At 50.0% G+C, this 18236-nt stretch overlaps 1 protein-coding gene across 1 annotated transcript in view; it reads right to left on the reverse strand.

Annotated features, from left to right (window-relative positions):
* The window catches only part of fhl1a (four and a half LIM domains 1a), a 300533-nt gene that overhangs the window by 189777 nt on the left and 92520 nt on the right, over nt 1-18236 (reverse strand).

Here is an 18236-nt window from a genome sequence, read left to right on the forward strand (position 1 = left end):
CACACTCACTTGCACACACTTGCGTGCACACACACACACACACTCACTCATGCACTCACATTCACTCACGCACACTCACTTACACACACACACACGCACACTCGTGCACACTCTCTCGCGCCCCACTGATCACAGTCATACCTGACACATATGAAGATGGTCATAGTTGTTCGGAGTTCAGTTATCTCAGCTCCAGGACATCTCTGCAGGAGTCCCTCAGGGGAGTGTCCTTGGCCCAACCATCTTCAGCTGCTTCATCAATGACCTTCCCTCCATCTTAAGATCAGAAATGGGGATGTTCACCAATGATTAAACTATGTTCAGCACCGGTCATGACTCCTCAGATACTGAAACAGTCCATGTTCAAATGGAACAAGATCTGGACAATATCCAGGTTTGGGCCAATAAGTGGCAAGTAACATTCACACCACACAAATGCCAGACAAAGACCATCACCAATAAGAGACATTCTAACTACTGTCCTTTGATATTCAATGGTGTTCCCATCACTGAGTCCCCCACTATCAACATCCTGAGGTTACCACTGACCACAAATTCAACTGAACTGCCACATAATTACACTGGTTACAAAGAGCAGGTCAGAGGTTAGGAATAACTCCCCACCTGACTCTCCAAAACCTGTCCACCATCTCCAAGGCACAAGTCAGGAGTGTGATGGAATGGTCCCCACTTGCCCAGATGGGGACAGCTCCAACAACACTCAAGAAACTTGACACCATCCAGGACAAAGCAGCCCCCACATCCACAAGCATCCACTCCCTCCACCACCGATGCTCAGTAGCAGCAGTGTGTACCATCTACAAGACGCACTGCAGAGATTCACCAAGGATCCTGAGAGAGCACCTTCCCAATCCACACCCACTTCCATTCAGAAGGACAAGGGGCAGCAGATCCATGGGAGCACCACTCCCTGTAAGTTCCCCTCTGAGCCCCTCACCATCCTGACTTGGAAATATATCACTGTTCCTTCAGTGTCACTGGGTCAGTGTCACTGGAATTCCCTCCCTCAGGGACATTGTGGGTCTACCTACAGCACAGGGACTGCAGTGGTTCAAAAAGGCAGCTCACCCCCACCTTCTCAAGGGGGGCAACTAGGGACGGGTAATAAATGCAAGGCCCAGCCAGCGATATGCACATGTTGTGAAAAATTAAAAACAACTCACACAGAATCACACACCATATGGACACACACACACTCACGTACACACAAACTCTCACACTAACATGGTAATATAATCAGTGGGTTATTAATCTCTGGATCTCAGTGACTAACTTAAACTCTTGGGCTTTGGTTTGTGAGGAAGACAGTGATGTGACCCTCCCCACTAGTACACGGGCTCACTGCTATCTGGAGAGGAAGTCCTGGAGACCATGGCAGTAACTGGGCAGCACACCCTGAACAGAGTCTCTCTGGGTAACACCTTCACATTCCAACTGCAGTGTGCTTCTAACAATGGAGCCTTCCCGTTGACTCTGGGAGTAAGGTTTGGGGAAGCTTACTTTTAAAGATTCCTCAGAGACAGGTCGGAGTATCATCAGAAAATAAAGCAAAGAACGACAATGCTGGACATCTGAAACCAAAGCAGAAACTGCTAGAGAAACTCATCAGGTCTGGTACCATCTGTGGACAGAAAACAGAGTTAAGGTTTCAGGTCTGGTGACTCTTCTTCATAAAAGTATACATATAGGAACAGAATTAGGCCATTCAGCCCATTGTGTCTGCTCCCCATTCAATCATGGCTGATATACTCCTCAACCCCATCCTCCTGCCTTCTCCCTGTGACCCTTGATCCTCTTACCAATCAAGACCCTATCTATCTCTGTCTTAAATACACTCAGTGACTTGGCCTCCTTCTGTGGCAATGAGTTCCACAGATTCCCCACCCTCTGGCTGGAGAAATCCCTCCTCATCTCCGTTCGAAAGGGTCATCCCTTCACCCTGAGGCTGTGCCCTCGGGTCCTAATCTCTCCTACTAGTGGGAACATCTTCTCCATGTCCACGCTATCCAGGCCTCTCAGTATCCTCTCAAATCCAAGTTTCAATCAGATTCCAGCACCCCCCCCCCCATCCTTCTAAACTCCATCGAATACAGACCCAGAGTCCTCAACCATTCCTCTCACGACAAGCCCTTCATCCCTGGGATTATTCTTGTAAACCTCCTCTGGACCCCCTCCAACACCAGCACATCCTTCCTTAGATACTGGACCCAAATCTGCTCACAATATTCCAAATACAGTCTGACCAGAGCCTGATCCAGCCTCTGCAGCACTTCCCTGCTCTTGGATTCTAACCCTCTCAAAGTAAATGCGAACATTGCATTTCCCTTCCTAACTGCTACTGAACCTGCAGGTTAACCTAAAGAGAATCCTGAACCAGGACTCCCAAGTTCCTTTGAGCTTCAGATTTCCAAAGCCTTTCCCCTTTTAGAAAATAGTCTCTATTTTCCTGATAAAAGTGAATAACCTCACAGCTTCCCACATTGTGTTCCATCTGCCACTTCCTTACCTTCTCTCCCAGCCTGTCCAACTCCTTCTGCAGCTTCCCTGCTCCCTCCACACTGTCTGTCCCTCCTCCTGTCTTTGTGTCATCTGCAAAAGTAGCAACAGTGTGCTCAGTTCCTTCATCCAGATCACCACTCCTCAGGAAATTCTGTCAACACATTCGTAATCAGTAAAAGATACTGGGGGAGTTTTTGCTCCTGCTGTTGGGGAGGTTTTAAACTAATGTGGCAGGGGGCTGGGAACCAGAAGGGAAAACAAGTCGACAGCGAGATGGAGACTGGAGACTGTAAGAATTATGAAGATAGCATTAATAAAGGGAAGAATAGGCAGAGAGCAGGTGAGCGCAAAAGAACTGGTGGCCTGAAATGCATCTACTTTAATGGAAGGAGTACAGTGTGTAAGGCAGATGAACTTCGGGCTTGGATTGGTACCTGGGAGTATGACGTTATTGCAATCACAGAGACTTGGTTAAAGGAAGGGCATGATGATTGGCAACTAAATGTTCCAGGATATAGATGCTTCAGACAGGACAGGGAGGGAAGTAAAAGGGGAGGTGGAGTTGCATTGCTGGTCAGGGATGGTATCACGGCTGTGCTAGAGGAGGACACTATGGAGGGCTTGGGTACTGAGGCATTATGGGTAGAGCTGAGAAATAAGAAGGATGCAGTTACACTGTTGGGGCTGTATTACAGGCCTCCCAACAGTGAGTGTGAGGTAGAAGAACAAATAGATAAACAGATTATGGCAAGATAAAGAGGCAATTGGGTAGTGATGACGGGAGATTTTAATTTTCCCAACATTGACTGGGATACACTTAGCGTCAGAGGTCTGGATAGAGTAGAATTTGTCAGAAGCGTCCAGGAGAGTTTTCTAGAGCAGTATGTCAATAGTCCAATGAGGGAAGGGGCCATATTGGACCTGGTACTGGGGAACGAGCCAGGACAGGTGGTAGAAGTTGCGGTGGGGGATTTCTTTGGGAACAGTGAAGAATTCTGTAAGTTTTAGAATACTCATAGACAAAGATGGGAGTGATCCCAAGGGAAGAGTACTAAACTGGACCAAGGCCAATTATATCAAAATTAGGCAGGAGCTGGGAAATGTGGATTGGGCACAGCTATTTGAAAGGAAGTCCACATTTGAGATGTGGGAGGTTTTCAAAGATAGGTTAAAGACAGTGCAGGATAGGCATGTCTCATTGAAGGCAAAGGATGGGAAGGGCAAGATTTGTGAACCGTGGATGACAGGAGAAATTGTACGACTAGTCATGAGGAAAAGGGAAGCGTACATAAGGTCTAGGCAGATAAGAACAGACGGGCCCTGGAGGAATATCGGAAGAGTGGGACAAGTCTTAAACAAGGAGTCAAGCGAGCGAAACGGGGTTATGGAATAGCTTTAGCGAGCAGAATTAAGGAAAATCCCAAAGCATTTTATTCTTATATAAGAAGCAAGTGGGTAACTAGAGAAAGGATTGGTCCACTAAAAGATAATGAAGGAAGGCTGTGTGTCGAACCTGAGAGAATGGGTAAGATTCTGAATGATTACTTTGCATCAGTGTTCACTGAGGAGAGGAACATGATGAATCTTGAGATTAGAGATAGAAATTTTATTAGTCTGGATCATGTTGGCATAAGTAGGGAAGATGTGTTGGGTATGCTAGAGGTTATTAAGGTGGACAAATTCCCAGGACCGGGTGGGATCTATCCCAGGTTGCTGAGGGAGACAAGAGAGGAAATACCTGGGGCCCAGACAGATATCTTTGTAGCATCCTTAAATACAGGTGAGGTGCCGGAGGACTGGAGGGTAGCTTACGTTGCCCCCCTGTACAAGGAGGGTAGCAGGGATATTCCAGGTAACTACAGACCAGTGAGTCTGACACCAGAGGAGGGAACATTGCTAGAGAAGGTACTGAGAGAGAGGATCTATTTATATTTGGAAAGGAATGGGCTTATCAATGATAGGCAACATGGTTTTGAGCGGGGGAGTTCATACCTTACCAACTTAATAGAGTTCTTCGAGGAAGTGACCAAGTTGATAAATGAAGGAAGAGCTGTTGATGTCATATACATGGACTTCAGTAAGGCGTTTGATAAGGTTCCCCATGGTAAACTAATAGAGAAGGTGAAGTCATATGGTGTGCAGGGTGTTCTAGCTAGGTGGATAAAGAACTGGTTGAGCAACAGGAGACACAGAGTAGGAGTTGAAGGGAGTTTCTCGAAATGGAGAATGGTGACCAGTGGTGTTCCACAGGGGTCAGTGCTGGGGTCACTGTTGTTTGTAATATACATAAATGATCTAGAAGAGGGCACTGTTGGTATGATCAGCAAGTTTGCAGATGACACAAAGATTGGTGGAGTAACAGAAAGCATAAGGGACTGTCAGAGAATACAGGAGGATATAGATAGGCTGGAGTTGAGTGGAAAAGTGGCAGATGAATTTCAATCCAGCCAAATGTGAGGTGATGCATTTAGGCGAGACTAATTCTAGAGCGAATTATACAATGAACGGAAGAGCCTTGGGAAAAGTTGATGGGCAGAGAGATCTGGGAGTGCAGGTCCATTGTACCCTGAAGGTTGCTGCACAGGTGGATTGGGTGGTTAAGAAGGCATATAGTATGCTTGCCTTCATTGGACAGGGTATTGAGTATAAGAGCTGGCAAGTCATGTTAAAATTGTACAAGACATTGGTTTGGCCGCATTTAGAATACTGTGTACAGTTCTGGTCACCACATTACCAAAAGGGTGTGGACGCTTTGGAGAGGGTGCAGAGAAGGTTTACGAGGATGTTGCCTGGTATGGAAGGTGCTAGCTATGAAGAGAGGTTGAGTAGGTTAGGATTGTTTTCATTAGAAAAAAGGAGATTGAGGGGGGACCTGATTGAGGTTTACAAAATCATGAAGGGTATAGACAGGGTGGATACAGACAAGCTTTTTCCCAGGGTGAAGGATTCAATAACCAGAGGTCATGCTTTCAAGGTGAGAGGTGGAAAGTTTAAGGGGGATTAGTTTAGTTTGGAATTATGTTCGGCCTGACCTGGTTTGGCCAGGGGCTTGTTTCCGTGCTGTATGACTCTGTGATTTTGGTCTAAAGGGATTAAAAGGTATTGGGGAGAAAGCAGGAACACAGGACTGAGTTGGATCATGTTGAATGGGGGAGCAGATTTGAAAGGCTGAATGGCCTCCACCTGCTGCTGTTCTTTATGTTTCTGGTTCGTAAACCAGTTTGGTTGTTATGATGATCAACGATGGGAGCATTCGGCCCAACATTTACTCCCAACACACAGCAAGTACTTCACACAGAGGGTGGTGGGTGTCTGGAATGTGTTGCCAGCAGAGGTGGTAGAGGCAGGCACGGTGGGTTCATTTAAGGTGCGTCTGGACAGATGCACGAGTAGGTGGGGAGCAGAGGGATACAGATGTTTAAGAATTGGGTGACAGGTTTAGGCAGTACATTTGGATCGACTCAGGCTTGGAGGGCCAAAGGGCCTGTTCCTGGGGCTGTAAATTTTCTTTGTTCTTTGAATCTTGGGTCTTTTTTTGACAATCTGCAAATTGCATTGAGTCTTTTGGAGGGTTTGTCACCATGAGTTCTGTCCAGTTGCCATACCACAGTCATTACCACCGACCCAATGGTCTCTCTCAGAATCAATTCTAGTCCCATCTTACCGTGTCCCATTGCTGGAACAACCCACCAATCACTAGATATCCACAAAGATTGGCTTCCTTTGTACATGTGCCATCATTAAGACGCTGCTGTGCACCTGAACATCACCTGGCAATCTGGGCTAGTCCCTCCCCAGTACAGTAGCCACAAAGCCATGTTGCCGATGGCACATGGCCAACAAGTCATAGTGTCACAGAGCACGGAAACAGACCATTTAGCACAATCCGTCTGTGCCGACCATGTTTCTAAATCATTCCCCCCCCCCCATTTTCCTATGTTTGGCCCATCTTACCAATGAGGGACTTATGCCCGAAACGTTGACTCTCCTGCTCCTCGGATGTTGCCCGACCGGCTGTGTTTTTCCAGCACTACACTCTTCCACCCATATTCCGTGAAACCTCTCCTATCCACGTGTACCATTCCTTCCCTCACAGCTCCATCCTCACAGCCTCATTGCTGTCTAACCACCAGCTCCTACTGTCTCAAACACAGAAAGTGCTGGAGAAACTCAGCAGGTCCAGCAGTCTGTGGAGAGAGAAACAGAGTTAATGTTGTGGGGCCAATGACTCTTCTCCGATAGTCTGAGCAAGAGTCACTGGACTTCAAATGTTAACTCTGCTTTCTCTCCACAGATGCTGTCTGACTTGCTGAGATTCTCCAGCACGTTCTATATTTGTTTAATGTCTTGGTGACAGGGATTAGAATCCCATTACAGATTCCATACTCCCATCTGAACTCATTAAAAATCTGGAAGTAAATGTTGGGCCGAATGCTCCCATCGTTGATCATCATAACAACCAAACTGGTTTACTAACCAGAAACATAAAGAACAGTAGCAGGTGGAGGCCATTCAGCCTTTCAAACCTGCTCCCCCATTCAACATGATCCAACCCAGTCCCGTGTTCCTGCTTTCTTCCCAATACCTTTTAATCCCTTTAGACCAAAATCGCAGGGTCATACAGCACGGAAACAAGCCCCTGGCCAAACCAGGTCAGGCCGAACATAATTCCAAACTAAACTAATCCCACCTGCTTGCTCCTGGCCTACAACCCTCCAAACTTTTCCCATTTATGTAACTACCCAAATGTCTTCTAAATGCTATCACTGTACCTGTACCCACCACCTCCTCAGGAAGTTCATTCTACACACGAGACACTCTGTGTAAAGAATTTGCCATTCATGTCTTTTTTAAATGTTTCTCCTCTGACCTTAAAAATGTGCCCTGTAGCCGTGAAATCCCTCATCCTAGGGAAAAGACAACTAACATTAACACTATCTATACCTCTCATTATTTTATAAACTTTTATCAGGTTGCCTCCTACATTCCAGTGAAAAATGTCCCAGCCTATCCAGTCTTCCTTTATAATTCAAACCTTCCATACCTGGCAACATCCTGGTAAATCTCTTCTGAACCCTCTCCAGCTGGATAATATCCTTTCTGTGACAGGACGACCAGAACTGGACACGTTTTCCAAGAAGAGGCCCCACCAATGTCCTGTACAACCTCAACAAGACTTCCCAATTCCAATACGCAAAGGATTAAGCAATGAAGACAAGCCTGCCAAATTCCTTTTTAACCACCCAGTGTATATGTGACACAAACTTTAAAGAAGTGTCTACCTGCCAGCCTAGGTCCCTCTGTTCTACAACACTACCTAACCCCCTACCATTAATTGTATAAGCCCTACCATTGTTTGATGTACCAAAATGCGATACCTCCCATTACTACATCTATCTCCTTCTGGAAAACATTCAGTGTTTTGCCCTCAGCTGCTTTCTGTGGCAAAGAATTCCACAAGTTCCCCACTCTCTGGGTGAAGACATTTCTCACCATCTCAGTCTGTTTCGTTACACTGTGCCCCCCGATTCGGTATTCCCTGGTCATTTGGAACATCCTGTGTTTGCCCCCTCAAGGCCTGTTAAATTTTAAAGGTTTCTATGAGATCACCACCTTTAAACTCCAGTGTAACACTGTCCTAACTGATCCAGTCTCTCCTTATACATCAGTCCTGTCATCCCAGGAATCAGTCTGGTAACCCTTCACTGTGCTCGCTCCATCTCCGGAACATTCTTCCTCAGATAAGGAGACCCACACTGTACACATTACTCTCGGTGGGGGCTCACCAAGGCCGTGTACAATGGCAGCACGACATCCCTCTTCATGAACTCGAATCCTCCTGCTATGAAGACCAACATCCTATTTCTCTCCTTCACCACCTGCTACACCTGAACACTTACCTTCAGTGACTGGTGTAAGAGACACCCACGACTCACTGTACCTTCCACTCGCACAGTTCGTAGCCTTTTAGATAACCATCTCCCTTCCTCATATTGCTGCCAAAGTGACTGCCACTCCGGAAAAGACCTATTTATTCATAATCTCTGCTTCCTGTCTGTCAACTAGTTCTCTATCCATGTCAGTACGCTATTCTCAGTCCCATACGCTTTAATTTTACACACTAATCTCGTATGTGGGACCTTATTTTTTCTGAAAGTCCAAGTAAACCATTTTCACTGGCTCCCTCTTATCAATTCTACCAGTTACATCCTCAAAGAATTTCCAGTTGATCTGTCGAGTACAATTTCCCTTTTGTAAATCAATGCTGTCACTGTTTTCCAACTGCTCTGCTATTAAATCTTTTCGAAATGACTTTAGCGTTTTCCTCACCACTGATGCCAGACTGACTGGTCTGTAATTCCCTGTTCTCTTTCTACCTCCTTTATTTTTAACAGTGGGGTTACATTATTTACCATCCAATCCGCAGGAACTCTGGGAGCTGACTGCCAATGTATCCGTTATTTCTGGGGCCACCCCCTGAAGTATTCTGGAACATGGATGATGCCATTAATTTCCCCAACACCATCCCTCCACTAAGACAGATTTCCTTCAGCTCCTCCCTCTCACTAAACCCTGTTTCTCGGATGTAATTTGTGTTTGCTGTTGTGAAGAGATAACCAAAGGATGGATTTCGTTGCAAAAACAGGAACTGCTGGAAAAGCTCAGCAGGTCTGGCTGCAGCTGTGGAGAGAAACCAGAGTTAACGTTTCAGGTTGAGTGACCCTCCTTCAGAACAGAAGAACAGTTCTGACGGAGGGTCACTGGATTGGAAATGTTAGCTTTGATCTCTCTTTACAGATGCAGCCAGAGTTGCTGAGCTTTTCCAGCAATTTCTGTTTCTGATTTCCAGCCCTTGTCGTTCTTTCACATGTATTACATATTCAGCTCATCAGCTATTTCTTTGATCCTCATTAGAAGTGCCCCTGTTTCTGACGATAACAGACCTATTAGTCTTCAATAATCTCTTTCTCTTCACATACCCATTGTCCATCAGGGAAGGGTATCTGCCTTCCTTACCCTGTCCGACCCACATGTGACTCCTGACCCAGAGCAATGTCAGTGACAGTGAAATGGAGCAGAGAGCCGAGCAGTTCACAGGCAGCTTGGTACAGCCATTAAATGTCCTCATTACACAACAGAATGGTCAGACAGACAGCTCCCACTGGCCGCCCTAAAGATGGCACATCCTGGATCTGCAGATTAATCAGCTTCTTTTATCCCATTCTCCCTCCCCCCATACCCTCCCCCAGGTCTCTCCCCCCTCTCCCTCACCGTCTCCCTCTCCCTCTCCATCCCCTTCACCCCCTCCTTCTCTCCCTCGCCCAACCCCTCTCGCTTCCCCATCCCTCCCCCTCCCTTTCCCTTCCTCTCCCTCCCTCCCCCTCCACTACTCCCCCCCCCCCACTCCCTGCTCCCTCCCCAATCCCCTCCCTGCTCCCTCCATTTAATTGTCCCTCTTTAATCTAGCTCTATGGGTGCTGGTGGATATATCTAATGAATATCTTTTCCTCCATTAACCCTTTCGAGGACAAATTACATCAACACAGACCATTCCCCCAGCTGACTGGATCCGTTTGTGCTGGGAGTATCTGCTCCAGTTTCTGAACTGAATTGAGAGTCACTGTAACGTTTGAACCTTCTGTTGTGAAGTCCAGATGGAATGTCTTTCCTCAGCCTGTCAGAACCCCAGCAGGAACAACACTTTGTCTGTTAACACTGCAGTCACATGTTGTCTTGGAACTGTCATATTTTGCTCACTATCCAAATGATTTGCTGATGTTTTTTTGTAAAAACCTTCACAGACTGAAGCCTTGATTTTGAAAGCTAACCTGTGTTCTGTTATTTCATTATACACTTATCAGTATTAACCCTTACAGAACCAAACATCTTTTACAACACAGACTTTCTGCAACTTGTGTTTGTCCAAATCACTTTTTTTTTTCTGAATTATGGTTTCTAGAAATTTCCCCAACACTGATGTGGAATAGACTGCCCTTTTGTTGCTCTCCACAGGAGCTGCCAGACTTGCTGAGCTTCACCAGCAATTTCTGTTCTTGTTACCCCATTGTTGTTGGGACATGTCCTGACCCTGTTGTTTGGAACAAGAGCATAATATTTCCAATCTCCGAGTACTCCTCCCATCCCCAGCACAGCCCCAGTGTAAGGAAGACTGGGCAATTATTGACAGTGTCTCCACACGTACCCCCCCATCGGGACTCAATGCTTTTACAACTTCAAGATCCACTAATCTACCCAGTACCTCCAGCTTACCAGGTTTGAACCTTCCTCGTGAGTACACTTCTCCTTCTGTCACAGTGACCTGGGGAAGATCTGCACTTGTGTTAGAGGAAAACGCAAAAACCAAAACAGCTATGGATGCTGGAAATCTAAAACAAATTGCTGGAAAAACTCAGCAGGTCTGGCAGCTCCGGAGGAGAGAAATCGAGGCACCCTTCCTTCACACTAAACTTGGAGAAAACCTCAGCCAAGTTCCCTGTATGCAGACAGAAATCATTTTTGGGGTTAATTGTGCCTTTGATTGTTTATTGTTGGAATTCGCTGCCAGCCTCTTCTCACATTCTCTCTGTGTTTTGACACCATACACTCTGAACTTTCTGTCTTCAGCCTGGTTCTCAGTTGTACCTTCCACCAGACACACAACCATGGTTTATCATCTCCTATTCTTAATTTTTATCTCTCAGTTATCCAGGAAGCTCCAGGTTTAATTGAAGGAAATGCCCCTGTCTCTCCCTGACATTGACCCTGTGTGTCCCTGTCTCTCCCTGACATTGACCCTGTGTGCCCCTGTCTCTCCCTGACATTGACCCTGTGTGTCCCTGTCTCTCCCTGACATTGACCCTGTGTGCCCCGTGTCTCCCTGACATTGACCCTATGTACCCCGGTCTCTCCCTGTCATTGACCCTGTGTGTCCCTGTCTCTCCCTGTCATTGACCCTGTGTGTCCCTGTCTCTCCCTGACATTGACCCTGTGTGTCCTGTCTCTCCCTGACATTGACCCTGTGTATCCCTGTCTCTCCCTGACATTGACCCTGTGTGTCCCTGTCTCTCTCTGACATTGACCCTGTGTGTCCCTGTCTCTACCTGTCATTGACCCTGTGTGCCCCTGTCTCTCCCTGACATTGACCCTGTGTGCCCCTGTCTCTCCCTGACATTGACCCTGTGTGCCCCTGTCTCTCCCTGTCATTGAACCTGTGTGTCCCTGTCTCTCTCTGACATTGACCCTGTGTGTCCCTGTCTCTCCCTGTCATTGACCTTGTGTGCCCTTGTCTCTCCCTGACATTGACCCTGTGTGCCCCTGTCTCTCCCTGTCATTGACCCTGTGTGACCCTGTCTCTCTCTGACATTGACACTGTGTGTCCCTGTCTCTCCCTGTCATTGACCCTGTGTGTCCCTGTCTCTCCCTGACATTGACCCTGTGTGCCCTTGTCTCTCCCTGACATTGACCCTGTGTGCCCCTGTCTCTCCCTGTTATTGACCCTATGTGACCCTGTATCTCTCTGACATTGACCCTGTGTGTCCCTGTCTCTCCCTGTCATTGACCCTGTGTGCCCCTGTCTCTCCCTGACATTGACCCTGTGCGCCCTTGTCTCTCCCTGTCATTGACCCTGTGTGTCCCTGTCCCTCTCTGACATTGACCCTGTGTGCCCCTGTCTCTCCCTGTCATTGAAATTGTGTGACCCTGTATCTCCCTGACATTGACCCTGTGTGCCGCTGTCTCTCTCTGACATTGTCCGTGTGTGCTCCTGTCTCTCTCTGACATTGACCCTGTGTGTCCCTGTCTCTCCCTGACATTGACCCTGTGAGCCCCTGTCTCTCCCTGACATTGACCCTGTGTGTCCCTGTCTCTCCCTGACATTGACCCTGTGTTATCCCTGTCTTTCCCTGTCATTGACCCTGTGTGTCCCTGTCTCTCAATGACATTGACCCTGTGTGTCCCTGTCTCTCCCTGACATTGACCCTGTGTATCCCTGTCTCTCCCTGTCATTGACACTGTGTGTCCCTGTCTCTCCCTGACATTGACCCTGTGTTATCCCTGTCTTTCCCTGTCATTGACCCTGTGTGTCCCTGTCTCTCCCTGACATTAACCCTGTGTGCCCCTGTCTCTCCCTGACATTGACCCTGTGTGCCCCGCTTTTCCCTGTCATTGACCCTGTGTGCCCCTGTCTCTCCCTGACATTGACCCTGTGTGCCCCGTCTCTCCCTGTCACTGACCCTGTGTGACCCTGTCTCTCCCTGACATTGACCCTGTGTGCCCCTGTCTCTCCCTGACATTGACCCTGTGTGTCCCTGTCTCTCCCTGACATTGACGCTGTGTGTCCCTGTCTCTCCCTGACATTGACCCTGTGTATCCCTGTCTCTCCCTGTCATTGACCCTATGTGTCCCTGTCTCTCCCTGTCATTGACCCTGTGTGCCCCTGTCTCTCCCTGACATTGACCCTGTGTGTCCCTGTCTCTCGCAGACATTGACCCTGTGTGTCCCTATCTCTCCCTGACATTGACCCTGTGTGCCCCTGTCTCTCCCTGTTATTGACCCTATGTGACCCCGTATCTCTCTGACATTGACCCTGTGTGTCCCTGTCTCTCCCTGTCATTGACCCTGTGTGCCCCTGTCTCTCCCTGACATTGACCCTGTGCGCCCTTGTCTCTCCCTGTCATTGACCCTGTGTGTCCCTGTCCCTCTCTGACATTGACCCTGTGTGCCCCTGTCTCTCCCTGTCATTGAAATTGTGTGACCCTGTATCTCCCTGACATTGACCCTGTGTGCCGCTGTCTCTCTCTGACATTGTCCGTGTTTGCTCCTGTCTCTCTCTGACATTGACCCTGTGTGTCCCTGTCTCTCCCTGACATTGACCCTGTGAGCCCCTGTCTCTCCCTGACATTGACCCTGTGTGTCCCTGTCTCTCCCTGACATTGACCCTGTGTTATCCCTGTCTTTCCCTGTCATTGACCCTGTGTGTCCCTGTCTCTCAATGACATTGACCCTGTGTGTCCCTGTCTCTCCCTGACATTGACCCTGTGTATCCCTGTCTCTCCCTGTCATTGACACTGTGTGTCCCTGTCTCTCCCTGACATTGACCCTGTGTTATCCCTGTCTTTCCCTGTCATTGACCCTGTGTGTCCCTGTCTCTCCCTGACATTAACCCTGTGTGCCCCTGTCTCTCCCTGACATTGACCCTGTGTGCCCCGTTTTTCCCTGTCATTGACCCTGTGTGCCCCTGTCTCTCCCTGACATTGACCCTGTGTGCTCCGTCTCTCCCTGTCACTGACCCTGTGTGACACTGTCTCTCTCTTACATTGACCCTGTGTGCCCCTGTCTCTCCCTGACATTGACCCTGTGTGTCCCTGTCTCTCCCTGACATTGTCGCTGTGTGTCCCTGTCTCTCCCTGACATTGACCCTGTGTGCCCCTGTCTCTCCCTGACATTGACCCTGTGTGCCCCTGTCTCTCCCTGACATTGACCCTGTGTGCCCCTGTCTCTCCCTGACATTGACCCTGTGTGCCCCTGTCTCTCCCCCTCATTGACCCTGTGTGCCCCTGTCTCTCCCTGACATTGACCCTGTGTGCCCCTGACTCTCCCTGACATTGACCCTGTGTGCCCCTGTCTCTCCCCCTCGTTGACCCTGTGTGCTCCTGTCTCTCCCTGACATTGACCCTGTGTGTCCCTGTCTCTCCCTGACATTGACCCTGTGTGCCCCTGTCTCTCCCCCTCATTGACCCTGTGTGCTCCTGTCTCTCCCTGACATTGACCCTGTGTGTCCCTGTCTCTCCCTGTCATTGACCCTGTGTATCCCTGTCTCTCCCTGTCATTGACCCTGTGTGCCCCTGTCTCTCCCTGACATTGACCCTGTGTGTCCCTGTCTCTCTCTGACATTGACCCTGTGTGCCCCTGTCTCTCCCTGACATTGACCCTGTGTGTCCCTGTCTCTCTCTGACATTGACCCTGTGTGTCCCTGTCTCTCCCTGACATTGACCCTGTGTATCCCTGTCTCTCCCTGTCATTGACCCTGTGTGACCCTGTCTCTCCCTGTCATTGACCCTGTGTGCCCCTGTCTCTCCCTGTCATTGACCCTGTGTATCCCTGTCTCTCCCTGACATTGACCCTGTGTGCCCCTGTCTCTCCCTGTCATTGACCCTGTGTGCCCCTGTCTCTCCCTGACATTGACCCTGTGTGTCCCTGTCTCTCGCTGACATTGACCCTGTGTGTCCCTGTCTCTCCCTGACATTGACCCTGTGTATCCCTGTCTCTCCCTGACATTGACCCTGTGTGCCCCTGTCTCTCCCTGACATTGACCCTGTGTTTTCCCTTTCTTTCCCTGTCATTAACCCTTTGTGTCCCTGTCTCTCTCTGACATTAACCCTGTGTGCCCCTGTCTCTCCCTGACATTGACCCTGTGTGCCCCTGTGTCTCCCTGACATTGACCCTGTGTGCCCCTGTCTCTCCCTGACATTGACCCTGTGTGCCCCGTCTCTCCCTATAACTGACCCTGTGTGCCCCTGTCTCTCCCTGACATTGACCCTGTGTGTCCCTGTCTCTCCCTGACATTGACCCTGTGTGTCCCTGTCTCTCCCTGTCATTGACCCTGTGTGCCCCTGTCTCTCCCTGACATTGACCCTGTGTGCCCAGTCTCTCCCTATCACTGACCCTGTGTGCCCCTGTCTCTCCCTGACATTGACCCTGTGTGTCTTGTCTCTCCCTGACATTGACCCTGTGTATCCCTGTCTCTCCCTGTCATTGTCCCTGTCTGTCCCTGTCTCTCCCTGACATTGACCCTGTGTTATCCCTGTCTTTCCCTGTCATTGACCCTTTGTGTCCCTGTCTCTCTCTGACATTAACCCTGTGTGCCCCTGTCTCTGCCTGACATTGACCCTGTGTGCCCCTGTCTCTCCCTGACATTGACCATGTGTGCCCCTGCCTCTCCCTGACCTTGACCCTGTGTGCCCCTGTCTCTCCCTGACATTGACCCTGTGTGCCCCTGTCTCTCCCTGACCTTGACCCTGTGTGCCCCTGTCTCTCCCTGACATTGACCCTGTGTGCCCCTGTCTCTCCCTGTCATTGACATTGTGTGTCCCTGTCTCTCTCTGACATTGACCCTGTGAGCCCCTGTCTCTCCCTGACATTGACCCTGTGTGCCCCTGTCTCTCCCTGACATTGACCCTGTGTGTCCCTGTCTCTCTCTGACATTGACCCTGTGTGCCCCTGTCTTTCCCTGTCATTGACCCTGTGTGCCCCTGTCTCTCCCTGTCATTGACCCTGTGTGTCCCTGTCTCTCTCTGACATTGACCATGTGTGACCCCGTCTCTCCCTGACATTGACCCTGTGAGCCCCTGTCTCTCCCTGACATTGACCCTGTGTGACCCTGTCTCTCCCTGACATTGATCCTGTGTATCCCTGTCTCTCCCTGACATTGAACTTGTGTGCCCCTGTCTCTCTCTGTGATTGACCCTGTGTACCCCTGTCTCTCCCTGACATTGACCCCGTGTGCCCCTGTCTCTCCCTGACATTGACCCTGTGTATCCCTGTCTCTCCCTGTCATTGACCCTGTGTGACCCTGTCTCTCCCTGACATTGACCCTGTGTTATCCCTTTCTTTCCCTGTCATTGACCCTGTGTGTCCCTGTCTCTCTCTGACATTGACCCTGTGTGCCCCTGTCTCTGCCTGACATTGACCCTGTGTGCCCCTGTCTCTCCCTGACATTGACCCTGTGTGTCCCTGTCTCTCCCTGTCATTGACCCTGTGTGCCCCTGTCTCTCTCTGACATTGACCCTGTGTGCCCCTGTCTCTCTCTGACATTGACCCTGTGTGCCCCTGTCTCTCCCTGACATTGACCCTGTGTGTCCCTGTCTCTCCCTGTCATTGACCCTGTGTGCCCCTGTCTCTCTCTGTGATTGACCCTGTGTGCCCCTGTCTCTCTCTGACATTGACCCTGTGTGCCCCTGTCTCTCCCTGACATTGACCCTGTGTGTCCCTGTCTCTCCCTGACATTGACCCTGTGTGCCCCTGTCTCTCCCCCTCATTGACCCTGTGTGCTCCTGTCTCTCCCTGACATTGACCCTGTGTATCCCTATCTCTCCCTGTCATTGACCCTGTGTGCCCCTGTCTCTCCCTGACATTGACCCTGTGTGCCCCTGTCTCTCCCTGACATTGACCCTGTGTGCCCCTGTCTCTCCCCCTCATTGACCCTGTGTATCCCTGTCTCTCCCTGTCATTGACCCTGTGTGTCCCTGTCTCTCCCTGACATTGACCCTGTGTATCCCTGTCTCTCCCTGTCATTGACCCTGTGTGTCCCTGTCTCTCCCTGATATTGACCCTGTGAGCCCCTGTCTCTCCCTGACATTGACCCTGTGTGTCCCTGTCTCTCCCTGACATTGACCCTGTGTTATCCCTGTCTTTCCCTGTCATTGACCCTGTGTGTCCCTGTCTCTCAATGACATTGACCCTGTGTGTCCCTGTCTCTCCCTGACATTGACCCTGTGTATCCCTGTCTCTCCCTGTCATTGACACTGTGTGTCCCTGTCTCTCCCTGACATTGACCCTGTGTTATCCCTGTCTTTCCCTGTCATTGACCCTGTGTGTCCCTGTCTCTCCCTGACATTAACCCTGTGTGCCCCTGTCTCTCCCTGACATTGACCCTGTGTGCCCCGTTTTTCCCTGTCATTGACCCTGTGTGCCCCTGTCTCTCCCTGACATTGACCCTGTGTGCTCCGTCTCTCCCTGTCACTGACCCTGTGTGACACTGTCTCTCTCTTACATTGACCCTGTGTGCCCCTGTCTCTCCCTGACATTGACCCTGTGTGTCCCTGTCTCTCCCTGACATTGTCGCTGTGTGTCCCTGTCTCTCCCTGACATTGACCCTGTGTGCCCCTGTCTCTCCCTGACATTGACCCTGTGTGCCCCTGTCTCTCCCTGACATTGACCCTGTGTGCCCCTGTCTCTCCCTGACATTGACCCTGTGTGACCCTGTCTCTCCCTGACATTGACCCTGTGTGCCCCTGTCTCTCCCTGACATTGACCCTGTGTGCCCCTGACTCTCCCTGACATTGACCCTGTGTGCCCCTGTCTCTCCCCCTCGTTGACCCTGTGTGCTCCTGTCTCTCCCTGACATTGACCCTGTGTGTCCCTGTCTCTCCCTGACATTGACCCTGTGTGCCCCTGTCTCTCCCCCTCATTGACCCTGTGTGCTCCTGTCTCTCCCTGACATTGACCCTGTGTGTCCCTGTCTCTCCCTGTCATTGACCCTGTGTATCCCTGTCTCTCCCTGTCATTGACCCTGTGTGCCCCTGTCTCTCCCTGACATTGACCCTGTGTGTCCCTGTCTCTCTCTGACATTGACCCTGTGTGTCCCTGTCTCTCCCTGACATTGACCCTGTGTTATCCCTGTCTTTCCCTGTCATTGACCCTGTGTGTCCCTGTCTCTCTCTGACATTGACCCTGTGTGTCCCTGTCTCTCCCTGACATTGACCCTGTGTATCCCTGTCTCTCCCTGTCATTGACCCTGTGTGACCCTGTCTCTCCCTGTCATTGACCCTGTGTGCCCCTGTCTCTCCCTGTCATTGACCCTGTGTATCCCTGTCTCTCCCTGACATTGACCCTGTGTGCCCCTGTCTCTCCCTGTCATTGACCCTGTGTGCCCCTGTCTCTCCCTGACATTGACCCTGTGTGTCCCTGTCTCTCGCTGACATTGACCCTGTGTGTCC

This window comes from Chiloscyllium punctatum, chromosome 25, assembly GCF_047496795.1.
Source record: "Chiloscyllium punctatum isolate Juve2018m chromosome 25, sChiPun1.3, whole genome shotgun sequence".
NCBI classification, from domain to species: Eukaryota; Metazoa; Chordata; class Chondrichthyes; order Orectolobiformes; family Hemiscylliidae; genus Chiloscyllium; species Chiloscyllium punctatum.